At 34.9% G+C, this 25,994-nt stretch overlaps 1 long non-coding RNA gene across 1 annotated transcript in view; it reads left to right on the top strand.

Annotated features, from left to right (window-relative positions):
- LOC133771294 (uncharacterized) overlaps positions 1-25,994 on the top strand; it is a 323,043-nt gene that overhangs the window by 296,156 nt on the left and 893 nt on the right. The window contains exon 2 of the long non-coding RNA XR_009867558.1: positions 1,256-1,310. This is a non-coding gene — a long non-coding RNA (uncharacterized LOC133771294). The remainder of the gene's footprint in view (positions 1-1,255; positions 1,311-25,994) is intronic.

A 25,994-nucleotide genomic window follows, 5' to 3' on the forward strand; every position in this document is an offset into this window, starting at 1 on the left:
TGCACATGAAAATTCTATGATACTGTGGCCATCTTGAAACGTGCTTTGTAATACTGAATGTGTGAAGACCTGTTACAACCACATGAGTTTTGTAACCAGTATTTTCTTTAAAACTCAGATCATAAATATCTGATCATTCTCATTTTTTCAATGTATTATATTTTATGAAGGACTTAAAATATTTAAAAGGCAGAATATATAAGGTTGAAGGGGTAGAGAGAGAGAGAGTGGGAGAGAGAGAGAGCAAACAACCTAGCCTCTTTTCACTGGCTTGTTCCCTAAATGCCGGCCTCAGCCATAGCTAAGGCCAGGGTAAATGTTGGAGCCTGGAACTTCCTCTGGTCTCCCACAAGCTGGGAGAGGCTCAACTACTTGAGCTATCACCTGATGCTTCTGAGGCACATCCTTAGATGCCTCTGAGGAAGGTGTCTTGGAAGCAGAATAACCAGGACGTAAACCAGGTAGTCAAACAGGGCATGAGGTCATCCCAAGGCAGTAGTTAACCCGCTGTACCACAATTTCCATACCTAGTCTTTTTCTTTAGGAAATAGTCAGTGAATATAGAGATTGGCTTATAATTTGGCATTTCTTTATATCCTTTCTTAGTATGCTTGAGTAAATGATCAGCTCTCCCAATTCTGCATGCTTCTCTATGGAACCTTGATTAGATTTAAGAAAGATTTAGTCTGATTTGAGCCAAGACAACAAAAAGTAGAGGCCTTAGAATTCCTCTTTCTTGGCTGGCACCACAGCTCCATAGGCTAATCCTCTGCCTTGCGGCACCAGCACACACCGGGTTCTAGTTCCAGTCAGGACGCCGGATTCTGTCTCGGTTGCCCCTCTTCCAGGCCAGCTCTCTGCTGTGGCCTGGGAGTGCAGAGGAGGATGGCCCAAGTGCTTCGGCCCTGCACCCCATGGGAGACCAGGATAAGCACCTGGCTCCGGCCTTCAGATCAGCGTGGTGTGCCGGCCACAGTGCACCAGCCGCGGCGGCCATTGGAGGGTGAACCAACAGCAAAAAGGAAGACCTTTCTCTCTGTCTCTCTCTCTCTCTCCCTGTCCACTCTGCCTTTCAAAAAATAAAAATAAAAAAAAAAAAGAATTCCTCTTTCTGTTGTTCAGAGCATCTCTGCTTTTAATACTTTTTTTTTTGCATTTTGATAAAATTTCACTCAGAATAAATAAACCAGCACATTTAAAAATTTAAATTTAAGATCATGTTATCTAGTCCAATATCCTCATTTTTTTTTTTCAGGTGAAGAAATGAAGAGTCAAAGAAGCAATGGACCTGCTTCAAAGTCACACCACTAGTAAGTGATAGCTGTAGCTCCAGAATAATATCAGGGCTCTTTGATTTGAGGTCTTTCTATTTGATAATAATGGTTTCCCATTTAAGATACAATGCTGAGAACTTACAAAACTCTGTTTTCATCCTTATTTAGACTGTATTTGGTCAGCAGTGCTAAATGTGTTACCTAGATTCAGTCTTGCTCTGTGTTTTAGATAATTTTTACAAAGCAAGTTATGTGAACTTCTATTTAAGAAGAGATTCTGTAGTTTGTCAGATGGTATAGCAAAAGAAGAAAAGTTGGTATCCAGTTGAGCATTTTCCATGATGGGTTCTTATTGTTAATAATTCCTTTTATTCCCCATAAAAATATGAGAATTTCCCCCATTTTATAAATACACAACAGTGATCCTGGTTAAATATAAGAGTGGTAATAATAGAGGGAAGAGATGTACAGTTTGGCACATGCTCACTTGGACTTACCCCTAATGGTAGATCTAGAAATGTGCCAGGGGATTCCAATTCAATCCCATCAAGATGGCATGTACCAATGCCATCTTACTAATCAAAGTGATCAGTTTCAGTTCATACTTGATCATAATGATAGGATTAAGAGTCAAAGGGATCACATAAATAAGACTAGTGTCTGGTAATACTAACTGATAGAATTAAAAATAGAGAAGGATCCAACATGGGAAGCAGGATACACAGCAGACTCATAGAATGGCAGTTGTCCTAAACAGCACTGTGGCCTCAGAATCCACCCTTAAGGCATTCAGATCCAGCTGAAAAGCCCATGAGAGTAGTTCAGGTATGGAAAGCCAAGACACTCTGGCCAAAAAAAAAAAAAAAAAGTTACCTAAATGAAAGAACTCTGTGAGTGAGATCCCAGCAGGAAGAATGAGCCATCAAAGGAGGTACCTTTCTCTGAAGGGAGGAGAAAACTCCCACTTTGACTATGACCTTGTCTAAATAAGATTGGAGTTGGTGAATTCAAGAGAATTCCATAGCCTTGGCAGCTCATGACAAGAGCCTCAGGTGATTACTGACGCCATAAACAAGCGTGTCAGTTGTTAAATCAACAACAGGAGTCGCTGTGCACTTACTCCTCATGTAGGATCTCTGTCTTAATGTGTTGTACTATGCAAATTAACAGTAAAACTGCTACTCAAGCAGTACTCTATATTTTGTGTGTCTTTGTGGGTACAGTCTGTTGAAATCTTTACTTAGTATATGCTAAATTGATCTTCTGTATATAAAGATAATTGCAAATGAATCTTGATGAAGAATGGGATGGGATGGGAGAGGGAGTGGGAGATGATATGGTTGCAGGTGGGAGGGAGGTTATGGGGGGGGAAAGCTGCTATAATCCAAAGTTTTACTTTGGAAATTTATTAAATAAAAGTTGAAAAAAAAAGAAACAAACAACAGCTCTGACATGTTTGATCATTTGTACATGAGGAATTTGGTATCAGAGATAAGTTTCATTTGTCAATCTCTGGCCATCAAGATGCCCATTTTTGGTACTATATGAATGTCACTTTGTACTTAAACAAATGGACAAGAACCAAATAGTACAGAATTCCAGACTAATGTGATATAGCCAGTTCAAGTTGCTAAGAGAAAATACTGAAAGATCGGTTAGATTCAACCCTTTATATGCTGTGAATATTGATATAATATTGATGTTCTACTGAGTCTCAACTAGTGATTCTTTGAAAGCTAGTTACTATAAAGGTTTAAAGATAATGATATCTGGTCAGAGGTGACATATTGAAAATAGATGTATAGAACCATATCACAGAGATTGGAAACTTCTCAAGGTAAAGTGGAAAGACAGTCTTTACTTTAGCTGTTCCAGTATGAAAGACTTGCTGAAAAAGCCAATTGAAAATTGAGGCTGAATAAGATGTAACTATGCAGGGGTAGATAAAATCATTTTGCTTAAAGAGGAGTATATAAACAGAATTAGGAAAGCAGAAATAAGTAGGGGCATTTTAGCAATGGAAAATAAGCTAAATTATAGAATATGATGAGAAAGAGTTAGGCATTATTTCAGAAGATTGAACTGGGATTTTTTTATGATAATCTTTGAAGTCCAATTTTAAAACATATTTTGCTTTATATATAAGAAGTGTTCATTGAAGGTATTGATGTTTTGTTATAACCTATTTTTCTAATCTCTTGAGTGTTATAATGAAATCAGTGCTTTGGAAAATATGATAGTAATATGATACATGTACTAAGTTGGAGAGGGAGAATCAAAGGTCAGGACCCAAAAGTAGTGGGGACTGAAAAAATAATGTGGCCAAGCATCCCCATTTAATTTTTGTGTGGTAAATATAGTAGGACGTTTTTGCTTTCCAGTGGCTTTAATTGTTACTATTCCTATGATAATTTCAAGGAGGAGACAATATCCATCCTCCACCCAATTCTTTCTTAATATTTTTTGAATGAATCAATAACTCCATTTTTATATCGCCAATCCACTTTGAAAATCTGACGCATACAATAAAGGATAGACGTCTTTATACTTTCATTATTATCCTGGAGTCTTACCACTTCCTAAAATGAAAACTTTCCCTATGCTATAAAGACCCCTGAATACCCCAAATTTATACTTCAGATAGAAGGAAAGAAAAGTAAGAGATGTTTACTTTTCTTCTGAGGGAAAAAAGCAGCAGCTATATCATCCTAAAGCTTTTTGCTGGGATAACAAATAAACCACAATGAAAAAGTCTATGCAAATTAAGAATCATTTAGTATTTAAAAGGTCAACTGCTTGTTTGCAACACCCAGATCTAGAGGGAAGAGTCTGAAAAGTTTTCTCCTCTAATGTTAAATGACCAATAATGGGAAGCTTCTGCTTCTAATGAGAATTCTTTTTAAATACTCAGCATTCTTCTCATTTGACAACTCTTCATCCAGGGCTTATAATTGCCCATTAATGAAGCTGAACAATACCAACCCAATGGCTTGCTGCTTCCTGACTATGCTCTTACAAGTACTGACAACTATACTGTTAGCAATTTACTTCATTCTTCCTCAGTTGAGTTTATACCCATGAATCTTTTCAGTTTTGCTTTTGTTTTACTTTTTTCTGTCTGTGTAATACAAGTATATATGATCACAGTCCTCCTTTAGGAATGAACTTCATTTAATTGTATTTGTATCTGCTGAACTTATCCATTCTACATTGAATCTCTGCTCTGCCTCCTAAATGTGTATTTGTTCTCCTGCTGAAAATGTGTACTAGCTCCCTCAAAAGTGGACTTTTGCCATAAGAGAACTTTATGTTATGCCAATATGTATTAACAGCTCTGAAATTCTAAGAAAGCAACACTCTGATATAGGGGCTATTTAAGAAAAAAATATATTTTATTACATTTTATTATATTTATAATAATTTAAATATATAATATATAATGTATATTTATATATAAAGCTATATATATATATATATATATATCTGTAGATGTAATAAAAGTCAAGATGGGCCAGCCTTTTGAGGTTTGGTGTGAGCATTGAATACACACCATCTGTTATATGTTGGAACACAAAAAATATTTGTTGAGATGCATTATTAGTTTATAACTGACAGTTCTTTGTCTTTTTGTGAAAGTCATGTCAGTTAAAGGCTACATTGGTATGGATAGAAATATATCATTAAATTGCAGGCAACTTTCTCAAGAGTCAGTATTCTGCTTGCTTGAATGTCACTTGTTAGCCAAAAGGATATGAGTTAGTGCAAAGACTTACTTTGCATGCCTATGAGTAGTCAGCTGTGCTGGTACTTGAAGATGAAGATGGCATTCTCTGTGTTCTTTCCTGGTACAACCTTAATGCTATTAGAGAGACAGAGTGGTATTCCATTCCTAGTTTTCTTTTTAGGCACTCCCACTTAGTCTTTGGACTCAAAACATAATAAAGTTCATGTGGTAGAGATGACTACACTTCGTGACTCTAGTATCTAATGTGGAAAAATGACTGAAATTTTTTTTTCTTTTTCCCAGCAGTATAAATTAGTGTGCTCTATATAGATGTTTTAATGAAATAGGATCATTGAAAGCATTTTACATAAAAGATAACATTATAATATGGAAGACAGTGTGGCATAGAGATCAAGAGCACAGTCTCTGGAGAAACATAATTTGCCAACAATATGCCTTCTACCATTTACTATTTGTGTGATCTTGAAGAAATTCCTAAATATTTTTGGGTCTATAAAGATGGTTTCTGTGCCTTGGTTTCCATACCTGTACTCCTGGACTTCTGAATATTAAATATGTTTTTGCATGTAAAAGTTTTGACACATAAGCATACCTAAGCTTATGATTTGGTTACTGTTAAAAAATGTTTTCTGACCTAAGCATTAATTGAATTGTATTCGAAACTCCTGGTTCCCAACTTACAAAATTATAATGAAAAAAAAGCATAAATTAATATACAGTCTTGTTTTATATTTACATTTGCCTAACACTTCTTTTGAATATAAAAATGTTATGAATTTACTCAGGACATACTGGGTTATAATCTGCCTAATGTTTTCCACCTAAATTTCCTGATTAGATGCACAGATTGTTGAAAGATATTACTCTTTGGAATTCTATCTAAATTCATTTAGAATATGACATTAGGAAGAATAAGTAAGTAGTATTAAATAATGTCACATGTCTATTTGTCTATCCACCCTAACTGTAACTTTTCCAGAAACTTTAGATTAAAGTTTTATTTGGAAGTTATAACAAAATGCAGACACATAATGTGACATGAAAGGAAGAAATTCTATTTTACAAATGAAATTTATTAAACTGATATAAAAATGTAAATGAAATAATCACACACACATTCAATAAGTCATAGTGGACCACTTGGAGAAAATGTTTTTTTAAAGGAAATTAAATGATCAAGAAAATGTCAACATTTGCTGATGTTGCAGTTGTAAGCCAACTCATTTGTTCTGGTTTGTCATACGGTTCCCTAACTCTGATCCTAAATGAATACTCTCCATATGGAATCTGGCAACATTCCATTTCTGTGTCTGTAGAAAATGACCTCCTTCCCTGTTTCCAAATTCCAAAGCTTCGGTTGTCCTTTACAGTCTAGTTCTAATATTAGCTTGGCAGATTTTGTCATTGGGACTCATTTTCCATTTCCCTGTTGTGCTCTAATGTCTTGTTTCAGAAATAGCTCCCAACAGTGCTTTCCCTGCTGTATTTCCTCCACCACTGCAAAAGGAACAGATCCTCACCACCCTCTCTCTCCTTCCCTCCCTACCTTCTATTTCTGTCCCTCTTTCTTATTCATTCTTTTAAGATTTTGTTTATTTGAAATGCAGAATTAAAGAATGAAAGGGAGAAACACAAAGAGAGAGAGAGAGAGACCTCCTTACTCCCAAATAGCCCCAACTGCTAGAGAAGAACTGGTCAAAGTCTGGAGCCAGAAACTTCTTCCGGGTCTCCCACATGGGTGGCTGGAGCCCAAGTACATGAACTGTTCTTCATTGCTTACCCAGGCTCATTGGCAAAAAGCTGGGTCTGAAAAGGAGAAGCAGGGACATGAACCTGTGTCCATATAGATACAGGCATTACAGGCCGCAGCTCAACCAACTATACCACAATGCCAGCCCCTCATTCACGTGTTTTTTTTTTTTTTTTTTTGATAGCCTCTTAGCCATCTGAAACAGAAGTAAAGATTGTCTAGACCTAATTTCCTTGACTGTCTGAATTCCCAGATCTATTTACTCTTGATGTTTTCCTTTTTAAATTCTTACTTGAAAAGAATTCTATGTAAAGGAACACTTGGGAAGTTATGCATCTCAATTTCTGCCTCAGAGAGTGCTTCTTCATAGGATCCTTCATATTGGTTACACTCATGGAATGACTTGGGAGTCATATAAAGCCTGCTTCTCCCAAAACTCTATGCTTATCCTTTTCTCTGTGTACTAATTTCTTTCCATCCAGCCTGTGATTCCTTCTGGGTTTTCACCCATTTGAGACATAATATTGGTTTGAATACTACAATATCTACATAACTTTACAGATGCTCATCTAACAGCAGAAACAAAACACTAGCTAATACCCCACTAGCCTATGTTGAGTGTTGTACTTATTTATTTGTCTACACATCTGTGAAAGTTTTATGTGAAATTTCAAGAAAGTTTGTCAGAGAGACATGCAAGATATGAAGCTCTGATAATTTCAAGTGAGGTTTTTTCCACCAGAACTGATCTAAGGAACATGATATGAGGCAATTGGAAAGAGAAGGAATGTTGAAACAAAAACTTCTGCATTAGTAGCTTGAAGACATTTCAGGCTTATGGGAGAAAAGGACTGAGTGGGAGCTGACATTGTGATACAATAGGTTAAGCCTCCACTTGTGATGGCTGTGTCTCGCATTAGAGTGCTGGTTCCAGTCCCAGTTACTCTACTTCTGATCCAGCTATCTGTTAATGCACCTGAGAAGGCAGGGGAAGATGCCTCAAGTACTTGGGCCCCTTTCATCCAGATGGGAGTCCTGGAAATGTCTGTGCTCTGGCTTCAGCCAGGCCCAGCCTTGTCTATTGCAGCTATTTGAGGAGTGAACCCATCTAGTTTATTAATCTGTCTTTTAGAGATTATGCCTGTAGAGTCATATACAAAAATTCATCACTAATACAGGTTTTTTCCCCCCTATTCTGGGAGTTTCATAGCCTTGGTTTTACATGGAAGGATTTGTGATCTATTTTTATTCAGTTTTTGTGAAAGATGTAAGGTATGATCTAGAGTCTCTCTCTCTCTCTCTCTCTCTCTCTCTCTGTGTGTGTGTGTTGGAAGGGGGGGGGGGATATAATTATGTGCATGCCTTTGCTTCTTTGAGAAAGAGCAGTTGATGTTATTTATGTGGGTCTGATTCTGAGTTCCATATTATATTACATTGATCTAATTGTTCTTTCACCAAACCATATAGCTTTGTAATATGTCTAAGTCAAGTAGTATCAGGTCTTTGTTCTTCCCTTTGTATTTTGTGTTGACTATTCTGAATCTTTTATCTCTTCATTTAAACTTTATATTCAGTTTGTGCATAGCCACAAAATAATACAATGGGAATTTGATTGGAATTTCTTTGAATCTATAGGTCAATCTGGGAAAAAGCAATGTCTTGTCAATATTGCATCTTCCTATTCATGTACATTGACTATCTCCTCATTTTTAAAATTATCTTTGATTTATTTTATCAGAATATCATAGTTTTCATCAAATGGAACTTTTTTATATTTTGTTATATTTATGTCTGAATATTTCTCTTTTCGGAAGTAAAGCAAATTGAGTTTTTAATGTCAAATTCTACTTGTTTGTTGCTGGTATATGGGACAGTCAATTACTTTTATTTATTAACCATGTATGCTGTCCTTGATATAATTACTTATTAATTCCGGGAGGTTCCTGAATGTTTGTTTTTATTAATGTCTTTGGATTTTCTACATAGACAGTCTTATTATCTGTGAGCAAAAATTTCTTTCTTCCCAACCAGCATAACTTTTATTTCCATTTCATTCATCATTGAATTAGCTAGTACTTCTCATATAATGTTTAAAAAGAGTGATTAAAGCTTACATCCTTACCCCTGTCCTGATCACAGCAAGAAAAATTCAAGTTTCTCTCCGTTAAATATGTTGCAACTTACAAGTGTTTTGTAGGTATTCTTTAATAAGTTAGGGAAACTTCCTTCTTTCTAGTTTACTGAGAGTTTATAGTGATTTGGTATTGAATTTTGTCAAATGCTTTTTTCTATATCTGTTGATATGACCATGACATTTTTCTTTCCTTATGCTATTGATATGATAAAAAAGAGCTACCTTTTAAATTAGATTTAACATAGAGGTATAGTGGCCAAACATCTAGTAGTCTGTTTTCATAGTCTATTAACTAAGTTGAAAATCTATTTTCAGGCCTTCTCCTATCCTTTCTTTACTCTTACGTTGGATACCACAATGACTTTAGCACCTGGACACCAATATCACTATATTCTGTGTACTAACCTTATTTTTTTTTATCATGAAAACTGACCTATTTAAAAATCCAATATTTCATTTTGCATGTTAAGAAAGAAAGTGAAGAAGACTTGGTTCAATGTTAATATGATTTCTTCAACATTTGGCAAAAAGATAAATTTTCTCAACAACAGCAAATAGAAATATCTCAGTGTTTAATATATTATTTCAAATGTGGAGAAGGCAGCAAGAATTAGTAAACTGCAAGATGCTGTAGTTGATTCACACACCCTCAGAGACCTGGATAGAGCAAATGTACAGGAGAAGGGATCAGACTTTTGTAATAGTATTATGGTTCCTGCTGTGATTTAGTTGGAATAGAAGTCACTTCACAAAACTTGACATATTTCCTTTGGGAAGTGAAATTCCATTGATCTAAGGACAAGCTGGGTTGGAAGATAAATACCATAAGTAACATCTTTGCAGAGATTAAGTAGCATCTTCATAGATATGTTGGTTTTTATCACAGAAATAGCAGATCTTAATTAAGTACATTGAGTTTAAAATTCCTCCCTAAGATTTTATCTTTTTAAAAGCTAGCATCACCATATCTCTACACCCCCAAAAAATGAAATTAGAAAATAGCAGATTCTATTTTCTCAGGGCAGCCAATTAAATGGCTGAGGGTGTCTGTTGCAATGTCATTTTCAGAAACAATTGTATCATTAAATCGCTGAGATTGTGGTGTCAGCAAGAAATAGAGCAAATACCTGCCAAGAGGAGGAAAAAAAATATGAACAGTACAGCCGCTTTGATATCTTCTTGCCCTCCTTTCCAGTGCCTATTGCTGAACAAGCTATAAACAAAATGTGAGGGAGCAAAGGCTTATGTGTATGAGGCTGGATTATTCCAACCATCCTTTCTGGGAGGCTCAATCACAGATTTCTTGTACTCCCACTTGGTGCCTTGGGCAAACTGCACTTATCAGTGTTTCAAAATACAACTGCTACTTTGCCTCTGTTCCTCTCTAGTTACTGTTCACTCATTGAATACCCATACTCTTCTTTTTTATAATTAATTCACTCGGGCCTGCGTTATGGCACAGCAAGTTAAGCTCCTGCTTGACATGTTGGCATCCCATATCGGAGTGCTCTGCTTCCCATGCATCTCCCCACTAAAGTTCCTGGGAAAGCAGCATATAATGGTCCAGGTACTTGGGCCCTGCCACCCTTGTCAGAGACCTGAATGTAGTTCCTGGATCTTTGCTTCAGCCTGGATCAGCAATGGCTGGCATGACTGTTCATGGAGTGAATTAGTAGATGTAAATTCTCTCTCATTCTTTCTTTCTCCCTCATTGCTTCCCTCTTCTGTCATTTTGCTTTTCAAGTAGATACATGAATAGATAAATATTTTAAAAATTCATTCATTCATTCATTCCACATATATCTATTGAATTCTTAGATGGTATCAGGTTCAATTCCAGGCCACTAAGACATGTCAATGTAGAGCAGAACAAATGAGATTAAAAATTTCTACTGTTGCTGAATTTTCTAAAAGTGGTAGAAATATACAATAAGTTATATTTTTCATAAATCTGTAAGTTATATAGTGTGTTAAAAGGTGGTCAGTAAAAAAGGGAAATCAAGATTCATGAAGTTACATTTTTAAATCAGGTATTGAAAGATATAGGAGAAAGAATTTTTGTTATTCTGAGAGGTTCATGGCAGATTGGTTAAGAGTATGTTCTTTCATCAGACTGTGGAGGTTCATTATCCAGCTCTATCACTTATTAATCATGTGACCTTTGAGGATAGTGCATTTAGTATTATGAGAATTATATCAATATTTCATGAAAAGGGTATACATTTCAATTTGTATACATCTGAATATGAACTGATTCTTTTCTTCTCACTAACCAGAGCCTCAGTTGTATAACCTAGAAAATGAAAATAATTTCTCCTGGATTTGCTGGGAAGAGCATAGAGTAGTTCATATTACATATCCATAGGAGATCCTTGTAAATGCCAAGGGATGCCTCTTTTTCCCCTTTTCCCTGTTGAAATAGTTTGAGTTCTTTCATGTTATTTCAGCTGGTTAAAATTGTAAGTCTCCTGGCATCTCTCTTGATACTTATTATATACTAGCTTATGTGATATTGCGTTTCCTCCCTTCTAAGACATCATGAATGATTAAAAAAGCACACTGTTGATTTCTTGTTCTTTCAAGGAGAAGAAAGAAACATTCCTATATTAAATACACCCATCAATTATATGATGAGCCCTGATTTTAAAATGATTTGAATATGAAAAATAATTGCATTACAGAATCAAGGAAATGTGTCAGTTTGTATTTTATGTCTCATTGCTACAAGTGGGTGATTACTCAAAAACTGTATAAATTCTTTGTATCCTCCTTGCTTACCCCATTGCCTTGCACATTGAAAGAACTCAATAAATATTTCTGAGATGTTTTCATAATTCCTTAAGTAAAAAGAAAGTTAAATTTATATAGGACAAATGAAAGTAGGCCATTTTTTCATCTACAGGTCATTTCTTCATTCAAAATAACATAAAATTAGTAAGAATATCGTAAAGTAAAATATTTTTGGATATCAATATGCATAATGCACTCAAAAGTATTTCTGATGAGTGTCTGATAGATTAGGACTTGTTGGACTAATTGGAAAAAAAATAAATACTCTGCAACCATAAACAATTCTAGAGGGGCCGGCACCATGGAACAGTGAGTTAATCCTCCACCTGTGGTGCCGGCATCTTATATGGATGCTAGTTATAATCCCGGGTACTCCTCTTCCAATCCAGGTCTCTGCTATGGCCTGGGAAAGCAGTGGAAAATGGCCCAAGTGCTTGGGCCTGCACTGCACCTGCGTGGGAGACCCAGAAGAAACTCCTGGCTCCTGGCTTCAGATTGGTGTAGCCCAGCCATTGCGGTCATTTGGGGAGTGAAGCAACAGAAGAAAGACTTTTCTCTATTTCTCTTCCTCTCACTGTCTGTAACTCTACCCCTCTAATAAATAAATAAAAGCTTTAAAAAACAATTCTATAAAAAACAGTATAGAAATCAAAAACAGGAAAGCAGATGAAGTTCTAACTATTCCACTTACAGCACCAAATTCTTTATGAATTTCCTCTTACTGACTACCAAGCAACTCAAAATGAGTGGCATAACTCTATCTATGAATCAGGAGTCTGGACAGGGTACAGATGGGCTAGTCTGGCTCTACTCAAATGTGTCTAGCCCCTCCAATAGAAGACTTAGTTTGGGGTTGTCCTCTGTAAGCTCTCCAGGTTTGCTAGACTTTTGTGAACATTCTTTATAATATAACAATAGCCTCCTCATATTTTTGGGATCAATATCATTGATATAAGGCTTTGGGTATTTCAAATCATTATTTTATATAGTAATTCATTCATCTTACCTAGTATTTATATTAATTTATATGTTTCTGATAAGAGAAGCAGAGGCCGGCACCGTGGCTCAATAGGGTAATCCTCTGCCTTGCGGTGCTGGTCGGGGCGCTGGATTCTGTCCCGGTTGCCCCTCTTCCAGGCCAGCTCTCTGCTCTGGCCCGGGAGTGCAGTGGAGGATGGCCCAAGTGCTTGGGCCCTGCACCCCATGGGAGACCAGGAGAAGCACCTGGCTCCTGCCTTGGGAATCAGCGTGGTGCACTGGCCACAACGCGCAGGCCGCTGCGGCCATTGGAGGGTGAACCAATGACAAAGGAAGACCTTTCTCTCTGTCTCTCTCTCTCACTGTCCACTCTGCCTGTCCAAAAACAAACAAACAAACAAAAACAAACAAACAAACAAAAAAAAAACGAGAAGCAGAATCACTATAATGAATTTGAGTAAGGGGTTTATTATAGGAATTAGACCTCATTGGATTGTGGCAGCTGATAAGGTAGTTTATCCAAGGCTGTTATATCTACATCTGTTCTTGACCCTGAAGTTGCTAGAAGGTAGATAGACTTAATCTGGAAGGAGAGATGACTATGAAATGGAAAAGAGTTTAGGCAAAACTGAAACCCACAAGGATAAACTAGAAGATAAATTGGAACTCATGTCTGTCTCTCATTGCTACTATTGATAGAGGTGACCTGCAGGAGAAGTTAGCAAAGCACCAAAATGCCAGAAATGTACTTGATTCAAACTTAGAGAAGCTGAAAGAAGACAGCCATCAGAAACTTAAGGAGCATCATGTCTTAGTGCTCACAGAAATGAATCAGTAGATCAGGGACTGGGGAAGTGGCCCCAGAGTCTGACACCCTTCATCTTCCTTTAGAGTGAAAATGACTACCACTTTCTACTTGCTGAACCATGTGCAAATATACCTTGTGGCAAAATCTTAACTTTAAAATATATAGGGAATGAAATTGGGGAAAAATGTAGATCCAGCTTAGGTAAAGTAGCACAGTAAAAGGCACCATAAACAGTACACATCAAGAAACTTTTTCAAACTTCGCTTAAAGTGGTTGAAATTATAGAAATCTAATCTGGACAAAGGACCATACACATAAATGTGTATGTGTTAGGGGTAAGGTATGTCTGTGCTATAAAAATATAAGTTTCCTAAGTTATAAAATTAAGGTCATGAATGCTATTCTGCCTCAGAAATGGATCTGTGTGAGAAACTGCTGTATGCTGTCTCTCTACCCATTGTTAATACCTTATTCTTTTTACTTGTATTATTTATTTCCCTCTAACACAACATGTGTTTCTTCTGTACATTCAATCCAACGTAGAACCATACAACCATTGCACTTGACCTACCTCTGATGCAACCACTTAGAGCAGAGTAAGATCACTCTTTCAGTCTCAATATTAAATAAAATCACTCTTTCAGTCTCAATATTAATTAAATTTTTCAGAGAATCATTCAAATAAACTATGACAAGGAGTCAGTTCATGTTGTACAGACTGACAGTTGTCACCTCAAGAATATGGATAAAACAAAAACAGACAATATTCAGAGAGAAAGTTCAGAAATACAGTTCAGAAGATGTCAGAGTCCAACTTCTGTATCTAATTGGGTGATTTTCAATTACAAATCTATATGTAGGTTGGCAATTTTTAAAATGTTTTAAGCTATCAAAATATACTAAAGATGCATATTCACTAGTATTTTAAGTAAATTTTTGCATCATATGACAGACTGTTTCATGTGTATCAAAATGGTTATGACATTTTAAATGAAAGAAAAATGTTGTGTCATATAACATGTAATGGGAAGAGTACATATGACCCTCAACTTAGGTAGCTTTTGTTAATGGTTTTCCAACTTTATGACAGCGTGAAAGCAGTGCACATTAAATAGAAATTGTACTTGAAATTTCAGTTTTGGTATTTTCCTGGGCTATCAATTTGTGGTATAATGCTTTCTAATGATGCTTGCCAGCAGCAGCAAGCTCAGTGTTTCAGCTCACCATGCAGTCCTCAGGGTAAATGGTGAATATCCGCAATGTGCTATACTGTTAAGCTATGACGCTTGGTAGGTTATGTGCATTATTAAGTTGTAACTCCATCATAAGTTGAATATCATTTTATTCCAACTAGCACATGTAGTAAATAAACTCAGTAAGATATAAAAATATCAGTGAAGTAAATTACCATGATAGTTGTGTCCACACTGTCCAATTAGGTGTCATAATTTTTCTCTTTTATTTCTCCAACATTTATACAAAATACATGTACTATCATAACTTATTTATTTTTAAATATTTAGATATTTATGTGAAAAGAGAAGAACAGATTTATTTTTCTTCACTGAGTCATTCCATAGTCATTCCGCAAATGGCCATAACAGATATATCTGCATTAAACTAAAGTGAGGAGTCAAGGACTCCATCTCAGTCTCCCATCTTGGGTAATCTTTGGCTGCGTTCCCAAGTGCATTACTAAAAATCTGGATTGGAAGCAAAGGAACCCAGTGCTTAGCGAGAAGCAGATTAACCTGTTGCACTGAAATGCTGGCTTCACTTTCATAATTAAAAAGATACAGAAACCTCAGAAATTAATGCATGTATCCACAACTAACTAATCTTTGAAAAACAAGCTGAAATCAATCCCCAGAGAAAGGAGAGTCCAAAAATTGGCTCAAAATGAATCAAAGATAGTATCAAATTACTAGTGCAGAATATTGGCAAAACTTGCAAGACATTGGTGTAGGCAAAGACTTGAAAGCGAAGGAAATTAAATAAAAAATAATACAGTGTCTGTGGGAATATAAACTAGTATAACGATTATGGAAGACATTATGGAGGTTCCTCAGAAATCTGAAAATAGGTCTACCATATGACTCGGTCACCCCACTACTGGGAACTTACCCAAAGGTAGTGAAATCAGCATACATGTACCCTCGTGTTTATTGCAGCTCAATTTACAATAACTAAGATAGGGAATCAACTCAGATGTCCATCAACTGCTGACTGAATATAGAAATTATTGTATGTATGTGTGTGTGTGTGTGTAGTGTAGTGTGTAATATTATTCATCTGTAAAAAGAATGAAACCCTGCCTTTTGCAAAAAAGATGATATAACTGGAAAACAATATACTTAATGAAATAAGCCAGTCTCAAAAACACAAAAATCATATTTTCCCTGATATATGGCAGCTAATACAAAATACAAAAAAAAAAAAAAAAGATGTGTAGGAATAAAATGGTCACTTTGGGATATGGTTGTATTTTTAGCTCATGTTTATACTCTTGTGGAACTGTGGTCTTCCTATTTTTTTACTTGTTGAGTATTATGATTAGTGGCTAATTAAGCCTGTGAAAAAAGATTGGATCAAAATTCTTCTCTGATGAAAAGAGGGGAGGGAGGGAGAGTGTTAAGGAGCAGGGGAGTCAGTGAAGTGTGGTTGTCTTCTAGGAATAGTACCTATGGAGCTCATAAAATCTGTTCTCTTTATATTAATAAAAATTTTAAAAAGGTATTCATATCAAATTGCTTCATGATAAAACATTAAGCATACAGTGTCAATTTTGTTATCAATAAAAGGCAAGAGAGAAAAATTACACACTTAAAGTGCAAATAGAGAGTGTTTAAATACATACTTTATGATCTAATATGTGGTCCAAAAACATGACAAGTAACTACCTGAAAACATCTAATAACTTTTTTAAAAACGCATTCCAAAATTGCTATACCACTACTCTCAGATAATTGTAATCCATTAAAAATGAACTTTTAAAAATGTATTTTAAATCCCTATTCATTTCCTTTTTTTAAAAAAAAGATTTATTTTACTTATTTGAAAGCTAGAGTTACAGAGAGAGAGGGAGGGACAGACACACACACACAAGTACACACTGAGACAGAGAGAGAGAAAGAGAGAGTGAGAGAGAGAGATCTCCCATCCCATGGTCTACTTTCCAAATGGCTGCAATAGCCATGGCTGGGCCAAGCCAAAGTCAGGAGCCTTGAACTCTATCCAGATCCTCCATGTGGGTGACAGAGGTCCAAGCTCTCAGGCCAGCTTCCATTAGCTTCCATTGCTTTCTAAGGTACATTTGTTAAGTGGATCATAAATGAGGCAGCTGGAACTTTAATCAGTGCATGCATGGAATGCTGGATTCACGGCTGCCCACAACACCAACCCACTCTTCAGAAACTATTGTGTAAATAGCAAAGACAGTTAGGGCAAATAAAACAAAATATAACCAAGTCTAATAATAAGCAGGTGTTAGTCTGTTTTGAATTCATTTTGTTTCAAGTAATATTAACCTCCCAAAAATAAATTTATGAAAGTGAGATCTGTGAATTAACAGATTTGAGAATATGAAACAGATACAAAAGTATAGGATAGAGATATGCAAGCATCTCTCTTTTTCAATAAGAAAAAAGCATTAATTTCCAATGTATTTGGCTAGTGTACTAAGATTATTAGGAATATAGCAATGAGATACTGAAATATAGCTTCACTTTATCACCAGGATACAAGACTGACTTTGAAGAGATAATAAAGTATACATGTTCCACAGTGCATCCCTGTCTGTAGAAATTAGGAGAGAACTCATGCCATATTAGTCAAGGTGCAAAAGAACTAACCTGGTCAGAGATTGTTCATCTATGTGACCTGACAGAGAGAGTAGAAATTGCCTTTTGACTTTAAGGTTTTAATAAGACCGACTTCCATCTTTACTGTTGCCACTTCCTGTAGCATGACTAAGAAATAATTCCTTTACTAGGAAGAATGAGCTGATCATCATCTAAAGACCTGAACTCCCTGAAATTCTTGTGATCAAATATTTTCCAGGTTTGTAACATTACGAAGCCTTATTTCTTGGAAGTTATTCATTTCTGATAGGAAAGCTCTAGACAATAGCTATGTTGGCTTGATTCCAGGAGACAAAGTGGCTTTGTTGAAGGGGATTTCTTTTCTTCTCATGTACTTGTCTGATTTGTTAACAGGTACCTATGAGCAGAGAGATGAATGCGTGTTCATGTGTATGTGCATTTGTGTGTGTGTGTGTGTGTGATGTACGTTTTTAAAAAATGAGTTTGTTTTACTCTCAAATCTTGAAAAGTAAAATCCTGCTCTTATTTCTCTATTCTTCCTTATTCCAGTTTGGTAGTCTCTAGTGCAAAGGCATTTTAAAGCACCAGGTATAACTCAATAAACATTTTCATGACAAACATGAAAATAAAAAGCTGAGTTTGTGTCTCAAGAGCTACTAACATAGTATTCTAGAGTAGCTCCAGTCTACATATGAGCCACTGATAAAAATATGTGTCTCAATATTCATAAGGATTTTTATTTTATTTTTTCCTAGTATGTGTACAGCTAATTGAATCAAGTTTTGTTTGTTTTGTTTAGTGTTGTTTTGCTTTAAATACAGAAGTTTATCTGTAGGATTAGAAAGCTTACATCAGGTAATACAGAAAGATTATCATTTTATTGTCTATATCCGTGTGGAGGCAGGAGAATTTTATAATTAGGACTTCTGAAATTGTGGCTGAGACTAGTAATTCTGTGTTGCAAGGGGACAAGGGTTGTTCTTCCAAAGAGATCAAAGAGTAGGGTCTGGGTCTTTGCAGGAGACTAGATAGTCCTCACAGTAGACCCCCTTGACAGATTTGGCATTGGTTAAGGTCTAGCAATTCATGTAGTGACATAAAAGGACAGGAAAATGATTGATCACATCCTTGTATTTTCTTCCTCAAGGAGTTTTGAAAGGAGAAAAAGTTGTTTCAAATTACACTTCTATAAATCTCCTGAAATTTCGCCCATGGAAAGATTTTCTCTGCTTTCCAACTTCTCTAAGAACTTCTTTAATACATATTCAGTGTATGCAAGCACTCTGTATTTTACATTTGGCCAGCAATATTTTCCAAACCCATTGTTGTGATAGTGAATATTACAGAGATTACTGACAAATTGGCAGTTAATATTTAAACTCTGTCTGGTAAATGTAAGACCTGAAAATATTTCCAGTTACGATGAATTGCTAGATGATAGAGAATACAAGGGGACTTCAGAAAGCTCATAGAAAAGTATAAAAGATATGTTTATTTTACTGCAAAATTTCTAAAAATCTGTGCATAGTTTTTTTTTTTTCATAACACACATCTTCAGTTAATGTCCACAACTTCCATGAACCCCCTAATGTTAGGAAACATGTAAATTTCTGATCAGTTTATCTCAAAGACTATGTGAGCCCAACAAATTATCAATGCTCTGGTCATTTTTATCAGGTGAATCAAGTGTGAAAAGAGTAATATAGTATTTTATTAAGAGCCAAAGATTCATATTAGCTCTCAATAAAAATAATTGTCTTTGACCATCATTGATTACTATAATGTGAGATTAAGGTAATAGTCACAGTACATCATGTATGTGTGGAATATGTTAATATAATTTATTTAATAAACATTATATATGCATGTATGCAAGTTTGTCTTTAGTGACAAATTGACCAGTAAAGAATCAGTTATAAATTAGATACTATTCACAACCATAACAGAACTGTGATGTTATTTGAACAAGGATTGTCAGGAGTGAAGGTGTTTACTACCCAAGTGCTTACTGAATTCTTTCCTCTCACAGTTCTATTATATTCCAAATAAATTTTATATTTAAGTAATGGATATTGCTTTATAGAACTCATCTTATTGATATTTCAGTCATGATACTATAGTGTAACTTAGAATATATTTTTTCTTTTTAAATTTTATTTAAAGTATATAGGTTTCATATATACAGGTTTTACTTCTCACCCTACACACCCGCTTGCCCATGCTCTAACTCTTCTTCCTCCTCTTTCTCCTATTCCCACTCTTAATTTTTACACAAATCTATTTTCAGTATTCTTTATGCTCATAAGGTTACATCAGGATACATTTTTTTAAAAGATTTATTTGCTTATTTAAAAGGAAGAGCTACAGGGACACAGAGGCAGAAGGAAAGAGAGAAATCTTCCATCCACCGGTTCACACCCCAAATGGCTGCATTGGCCAGAACTGGCTTCATCAGAAGGCCTGGAGCTTCTTCTGGGTTTCCCACATGGTTGCAGGGTCACAAGAACTTGGGCTATCTGTTACTGCTTTCCCAGGCCATAGCAGAGAACTGGATCGGAAGTGGAGCAGCTGGCACTCGGGTGGGCACACTGATGTCCATATCAGATGCAGCCACCCCAGGCAACAGCTATACATGCTACACAGCACCAGCCCCCTAAATACATTTTAATGTAAAAAAAAATTACCACAGGTCTTAATGAACCAGTGTAAACACTGCATATTTCATTGAGAAATATTATACACAGATGCATAAATATTCATATAAAAAGATAGAAAATGTTCTTTTTTCTGTTAAAAGAATTCACAGGTCTTTTTCTTCTTTAAACTTCTCTAAAATTCTTAAGATTTCAAATTATTTTGTGTACTACTACTATCACAATTAATACGCTAGTAAAACTAAAATGTCAGGCAGTTTGAAAGCAGAGAGAGTGGGAAATCTGTTGTAAATCTTTTTGAGGATTGATATATATATCAGTAATTCCAATTTGAGCTAAAATAATTTTAATAATATTAAGTTAAATCTGTTTAGTAACTGATATTTAAGTAAATACTGGGAAATTTAAGTTCTGTAGAGAATGTTGATCTTTCTGATACCAACAACTTGATGCAATTTGAAAAACTGGTATTCTAGAAGACAAAAATCGAGATGACACAATACCAACCTATCTGTGGTGTGTTATTGTGAATTTTCTGTTAATATCTTACAACAATGACAACAGTAAATATTCAGTTCGCATTCATTTTCCATATTTGTATTACAAAAAACTTCCAGTATTAGGATACTTTCAATTTGGTTTAGTTAATAACTCACCTTGTTCATGGGAAGAACATCAATTTAACAATCTGAAATTGGATACTCTGAAATTTCTGTGTATAATCAAATTTATAAAATGGACAATTCTGCATACAGGTCATTATTTTTGGATGTTGGCATTTTGCCTAAATTACTTGTCAGCTTTTTATTAAGGAATACAAAAATAGCCAAGTCTACCTGGTAGTCTTCCTCACTTAGATTAATATTTTAAAATATTCCAGTCAAACATGATAGATTGCTTTATTGTGATGTTTTTAGCTTCATGAAAGTGAAAAAATTTATATAAAGATAAATATATATCTACCTTAGAATTGATCAGTGGATCAAAATCTACATTTGGACAATCTGTTCTTGAATCTAATTTTTTTATGAGAAAGGAAAACTACCCGAAAGTACTTTCTTTTTGATGTATACAAAATTACTACATACTGGGTGCAAGTCTTATATTCAATTATCCCAGTTAAATGTATGAAAAACTATTATTGCTTCAGTAGAGTTTTAATATCAATAATGTATCCAGTGATCAAATTTTGACATATACCAGATTTGTCCTTCAATCATTATTCTGAAAAATCAGGCAATAATTAAATAATTCTTGGTGAAGATGGTATGCATGTCATAGGTTACAAAAATTTTATTTAGTTTCAAGATTGATTATGTCAGGGGGTCTGCGGGTTTTTTTTTTTTTTTTTTTTTGTATATTTAGAAAAGTCGACATTTTCCAATGCTTTATGTTTCTTTTCAGTTTCTGTTGGTAAAGCTTTCAAATTATCAATATAATTCAGCAACTTAAAAATAGATCAAGGGCATTGTGTAGCAGTCCCCAGTTCCTCATTTATTAACATCTCTATCCTTTTAACTAATGTGATAAACCTAATTTTGTGTCAGTTGTTCATAGTGATAATAGGGTTAAAGTTTACAAAAAAAAGTCCATGATGATAGTATGTATGAGTATTTGCTCAGAATTAATCTTCCCAATAAAACAAAACAAGGGCAGAATAGAAATGTGAGTGCTGCATCAGGATGACACAATCCTTGGTAACTGTCTAGTTTATCTAGAGCCTAGCATCTCAGAGTATGGTGAAAGGACCAGCAGTGTCAAAATCTTATGAGTATTTGTTAGAAATTTAAGATCCACAGATGATTTGGTGTGCATTAAAGTTTGAAAACACCACTCCAGAACACTTTTCTCCACTTTGTACTCAGAAGTAATTTGAGGAGGGCAGGAGAAAGAGATTGAATCGGGAGCAAGCTGTGCCTGAGTGACAGCTTTAAAGAATACTAGGGAGATACTCTAACATTTAACTAATCTAAATCTCCTTCATAAAACTTATCAATGACAATGTCTACCTGAAAAATTGGTATGAACCTCATTTAAATAAATTCCTGAAAGGTGTTTATATGTTGATTAGGTTTATATATGTGTTACTAAAATTTGAAACTCAGAACTCCATTGTGGGTTTGGACATTTTACTTTTAAGTTAATTCCACAATGTTGATAAGACTGCAGATATATCTGGTAACAAACCGGAAAGATGGTGAGGCATTATTAGTGTTAGAGTATATCAAGATTTTGAAGTAGGGGTTATGCTTTCAAATCTTGTATTGGTCATTAAGGGAGGTCTTCTGCAATAGATATTCTTTATCATTTCTTACCACAAAATTTGATCCATCTGGTAAAATATTGGGATGTTAGAAGGATGCACATAAAACCACTGGAGAGAAGAGAGGTCAGCCAAACACAGCATGGTCCACTCACACAATCCTGGAACTACTGAAGTGGTGGCATTCTATAGCATATAGAATGCATATTCTCCATACCCTTTTAATAGAGCTAATATTAGCAGTATCAGTGACCTACCTATTGATGTAACAGAAAATATACCTGTCTTATTTTATCTTGCTATAAAGTCATAGCCACTTAATTATCATTGATTATATGTTATTTAAAAATGAATGAAAAATCTTAAACCTGACATGTTCAAAATGTTCATTCAAACAACTACCAACATATATGAGATAATATTGGCTTAAAGGTTTTTTTTTTTTTTTTTCAACTAAGAGAAGGAACTATCCTGGTATCTAATAGTTGGTTGTTCTTCTTATACGAGATTGTGTATTAAAGAATTTCCTTTGTGAATGAATACTGTATTCCCTCTCTCTAGAGCAGAGCCATTCAATTCCAAGGTTTATAGAGGGCTCTCTATAGTTTATAATTCAAGGAAAATGAAGGAGGAGATGTTATAGTTTATGAAGGGCTTCCTTTGTTTAAAGAAAGGTGTGAATCAATGTGTAAACTCGTTTTAAATGTTTACAAGTTCTGCTTACTTCATTTAAAGTCAATCATCTGATTTCTTTTAATTTCTCTTAAAAAATTCATGCAAGGTAATTTTCCGAGCTTTGTTGTTCTTTGCAAATAGATGTTTATCTGATCTGCCCCTCTCTATATTGTCTAAAATTCATTTTTAGTTAGCTATTTGTCACTTGTAAATATGTTTGTTTTTCTTCTTTTGACCCAATGTGGAACAAGCAGAGTCTATGTACTATATTCCCATATTTAAAACAGTAACCATATATGAAGTTATAAATAATCTTTTACTGGACGTAATTTAAGATCAGAACATGGAGCTGGCCTTGTGGTGCAGCAAGCAAAGCTGCCATCTGTGTCATTCATTTACATCTCTGTGTGCTGCTTCTGATCCAGCTCCTTGCTAATGCCCACCCTGGGAGGGTAGCGGAGAAGGGCTCAAGTACTTGAACCCCTTTCACCCATGTGGGAGACCTGGATAGCCTTGTAGGTTCCTGGTTTTAGCTTGGCCCAGCCTTGAATGTTGAAGCCATTTGCTGAGTGAACTAGCAAATGGAAGATTCTTTCTGTCTGTCTCTCCTCCCCTCACTTCTGTCACTCTATCTTTAAAATAAAATAAATTCTTTAAAAATCCAAACTAAATGGCTACTACTTTGTAAATTGCTATTATTAAATTTCAAGTTCAATTTACATGATAGATTTTCTTGCCATTACGTCTTCATCAAAATAAAGAATGACCTGTAGCTTATATTCATGTTTTATTTTATGGGATACAATGTGATATACCAGTACATGGATACATTGTGGAATTATCAAATCGGGCTTCACATTATTACCTCAAATATTTATTAGTTCTTTATGATGAGAGCATTTAAAATCATCCCTCTTACTTTTTAAATATACAATATATACTTATTAATTATAATCACCATTTGTGCAGTACAATGACAAAACCCCATTCTATTTTCTGTCTTAGGAGTTTTTAGACTCCACATTAAAGTGAGATCCTATTCTATGTGATTCTCTATGCCTAGTTTATTTCACTTCTAGATTTATCCTTGGCACAATGACAGAATTTTCTGTTTTCTTTGTTAATGATGAATCATATTTCATTGTGTATATATACCACATTTTAGAAATCCACTTAGTTGTTCTGTATGTTTGCTACTTTGGACAATGCTACAATGAACATGGAAGCGAATACATTTCCCTGGAGTACTGATTCCGTTTCCTTTGTGTAAAGACCCAGAAGTAAGGTTAGTAAATCATATATAGATTATATTTTTAGTGTTTTAAAGAACCTCCCTACTGTTATCCAAAAATTGCTACACTAATGTAACAATATCACCAACATTGTAATGGGTTCTCTTTTTACCACATACTTGCTGACCCTTATTATTTTTCATCTTTTGGAAATGCCAATTGAATAGGTATGATGTGATAACACTGTGGATTCAATTTCAAATCATTTCATACTAGAGATATTGAACATTTCTTCATATATATTGGCCATTTATATATCTTCTTTGGAGATTTCTATTGAAGTGATTTGCCCATTTTTAAATATCTTTATTTGCTTTCTGATTATTTGGTAGTATGAGTTCCTGGTATATTTTGTACATTAACCGTTATTCAGTGTTTAATTTGAAAATATTTTCTCCTGATCTGTGGATTGTCTCTTCAATCTATTATTTTTCTTTCCTCTCAGAAGCTTTTTAGTTTGATATAGTCTTCTTTTGCATCTTTTTCTTTTGTCATCTGTGCTTTTGGGATCTTGTCCAAGAAATCTCTATTATATAAATGTTGTGTAGCTTTTTCCCTATATTTCTTCTAAGCAGTAGTATAGGTCTTTTAGTAATTTTCAGTTCTTAAATTTAAGTCTTTAAATAATTGTAAATTGATTCTTCTTCAAAGGCTGACATAGGGGGGTTATTTTCATTCTTTTGTTTGTGATGATCCAACATTCTGAACACCAATTTTTTTTTTTTTTTGTAGAGACATCCTTTCTCCATCATTTGTTCTTGCCACCTTTGTCAAAAAAATAATTCCCCATAGACATGTGGGACTATATCTATACTCTTCATCCTATAGTATTGCTTGATTTATATCTCTTTATGCCTGTACGATGCTGTTTTGATTACCAATAGCTTTTTAGTATATTTTGAAATCTAGTAGTGTGATACCTCTAACTGTTCTTTTTTTTTTTCTCAAGATTTCTTTGGATATTGAAGGCTTTTTTGGGGGCTTCATATTAATTTTGATTTTTTTTTATATTTAGCTCAAGAGTGACATCAGAATTTTGAGAGATTGCATTGAATCTCTAGATTTCTTTGGGTACCATTGACATTTTGACAATATTAACCCTCCAGTCCCTGAACACAGGATGTCTTTCCACTTACTTGTATCACCTTCAGTTTCTTCAAAGTTTTATAGCTTTTAGTACACCAATATTTCACTTCCTTGGTAAACTTTACTCCTATTTTTGATGCTATCATAAATAGGATTGCTTTCTTAATTTCTTTTTCTAACAGGTCATTGGTATTATATAGAAATGCTACTAATTTTTGATTCAATTTTGTACTTTGCAACTTGACTAAATTTGTTTAGCAGTTCCAAAAATATTTTGATGGAGCCTGTAGGATTTTCTAGATTTAAGACAATGAGATAAACAAACAGACAGTTTCAAGTCATCCCTTCTTATTAGGAAGCCTTTAATTTCTTTCTCTTGCCTGATTGATTTAGCTAGGACTTTCTGTACTATGTCAAATATGAGTGGGCATCATTGTTTTTGTATTGATCTTAAGGAAAAACCTTCAAATTTCATCACTGGGTGTGATGTTAACTGTGGACTTGTCATATATGACCTTTAACATGGGTTAAGGTACATTCCTTCTATACCTAGTTTTTCAAGAGATTTAGTTTTTATCATAGTTAGGGGATAAGTAGGGATTTTTGGGATGGAAACTTTTTTTTTTTTTTTTTGACAGGCAGAGTGGACAGTGAGAGAGAGACAGGGAGAAAGGTCTTCCTTTTTGCCCTTGGTTCACCCTCCAATGGCCGCCGCGGTTGGCGC

The sequence above is a fragment of the Lepus europaeus genome, chromosome 12, assembly GCF_033115175.1.
Source record: "Lepus europaeus isolate LE1 chromosome 12, mLepTim1.pri, whole genome shotgun sequence".
Classification (NCBI taxonomy): domain Eukaryota; kingdom Metazoa; phylum Chordata; class Mammalia; order Lagomorpha; family Leporidae; genus Lepus; species Lepus europaeus.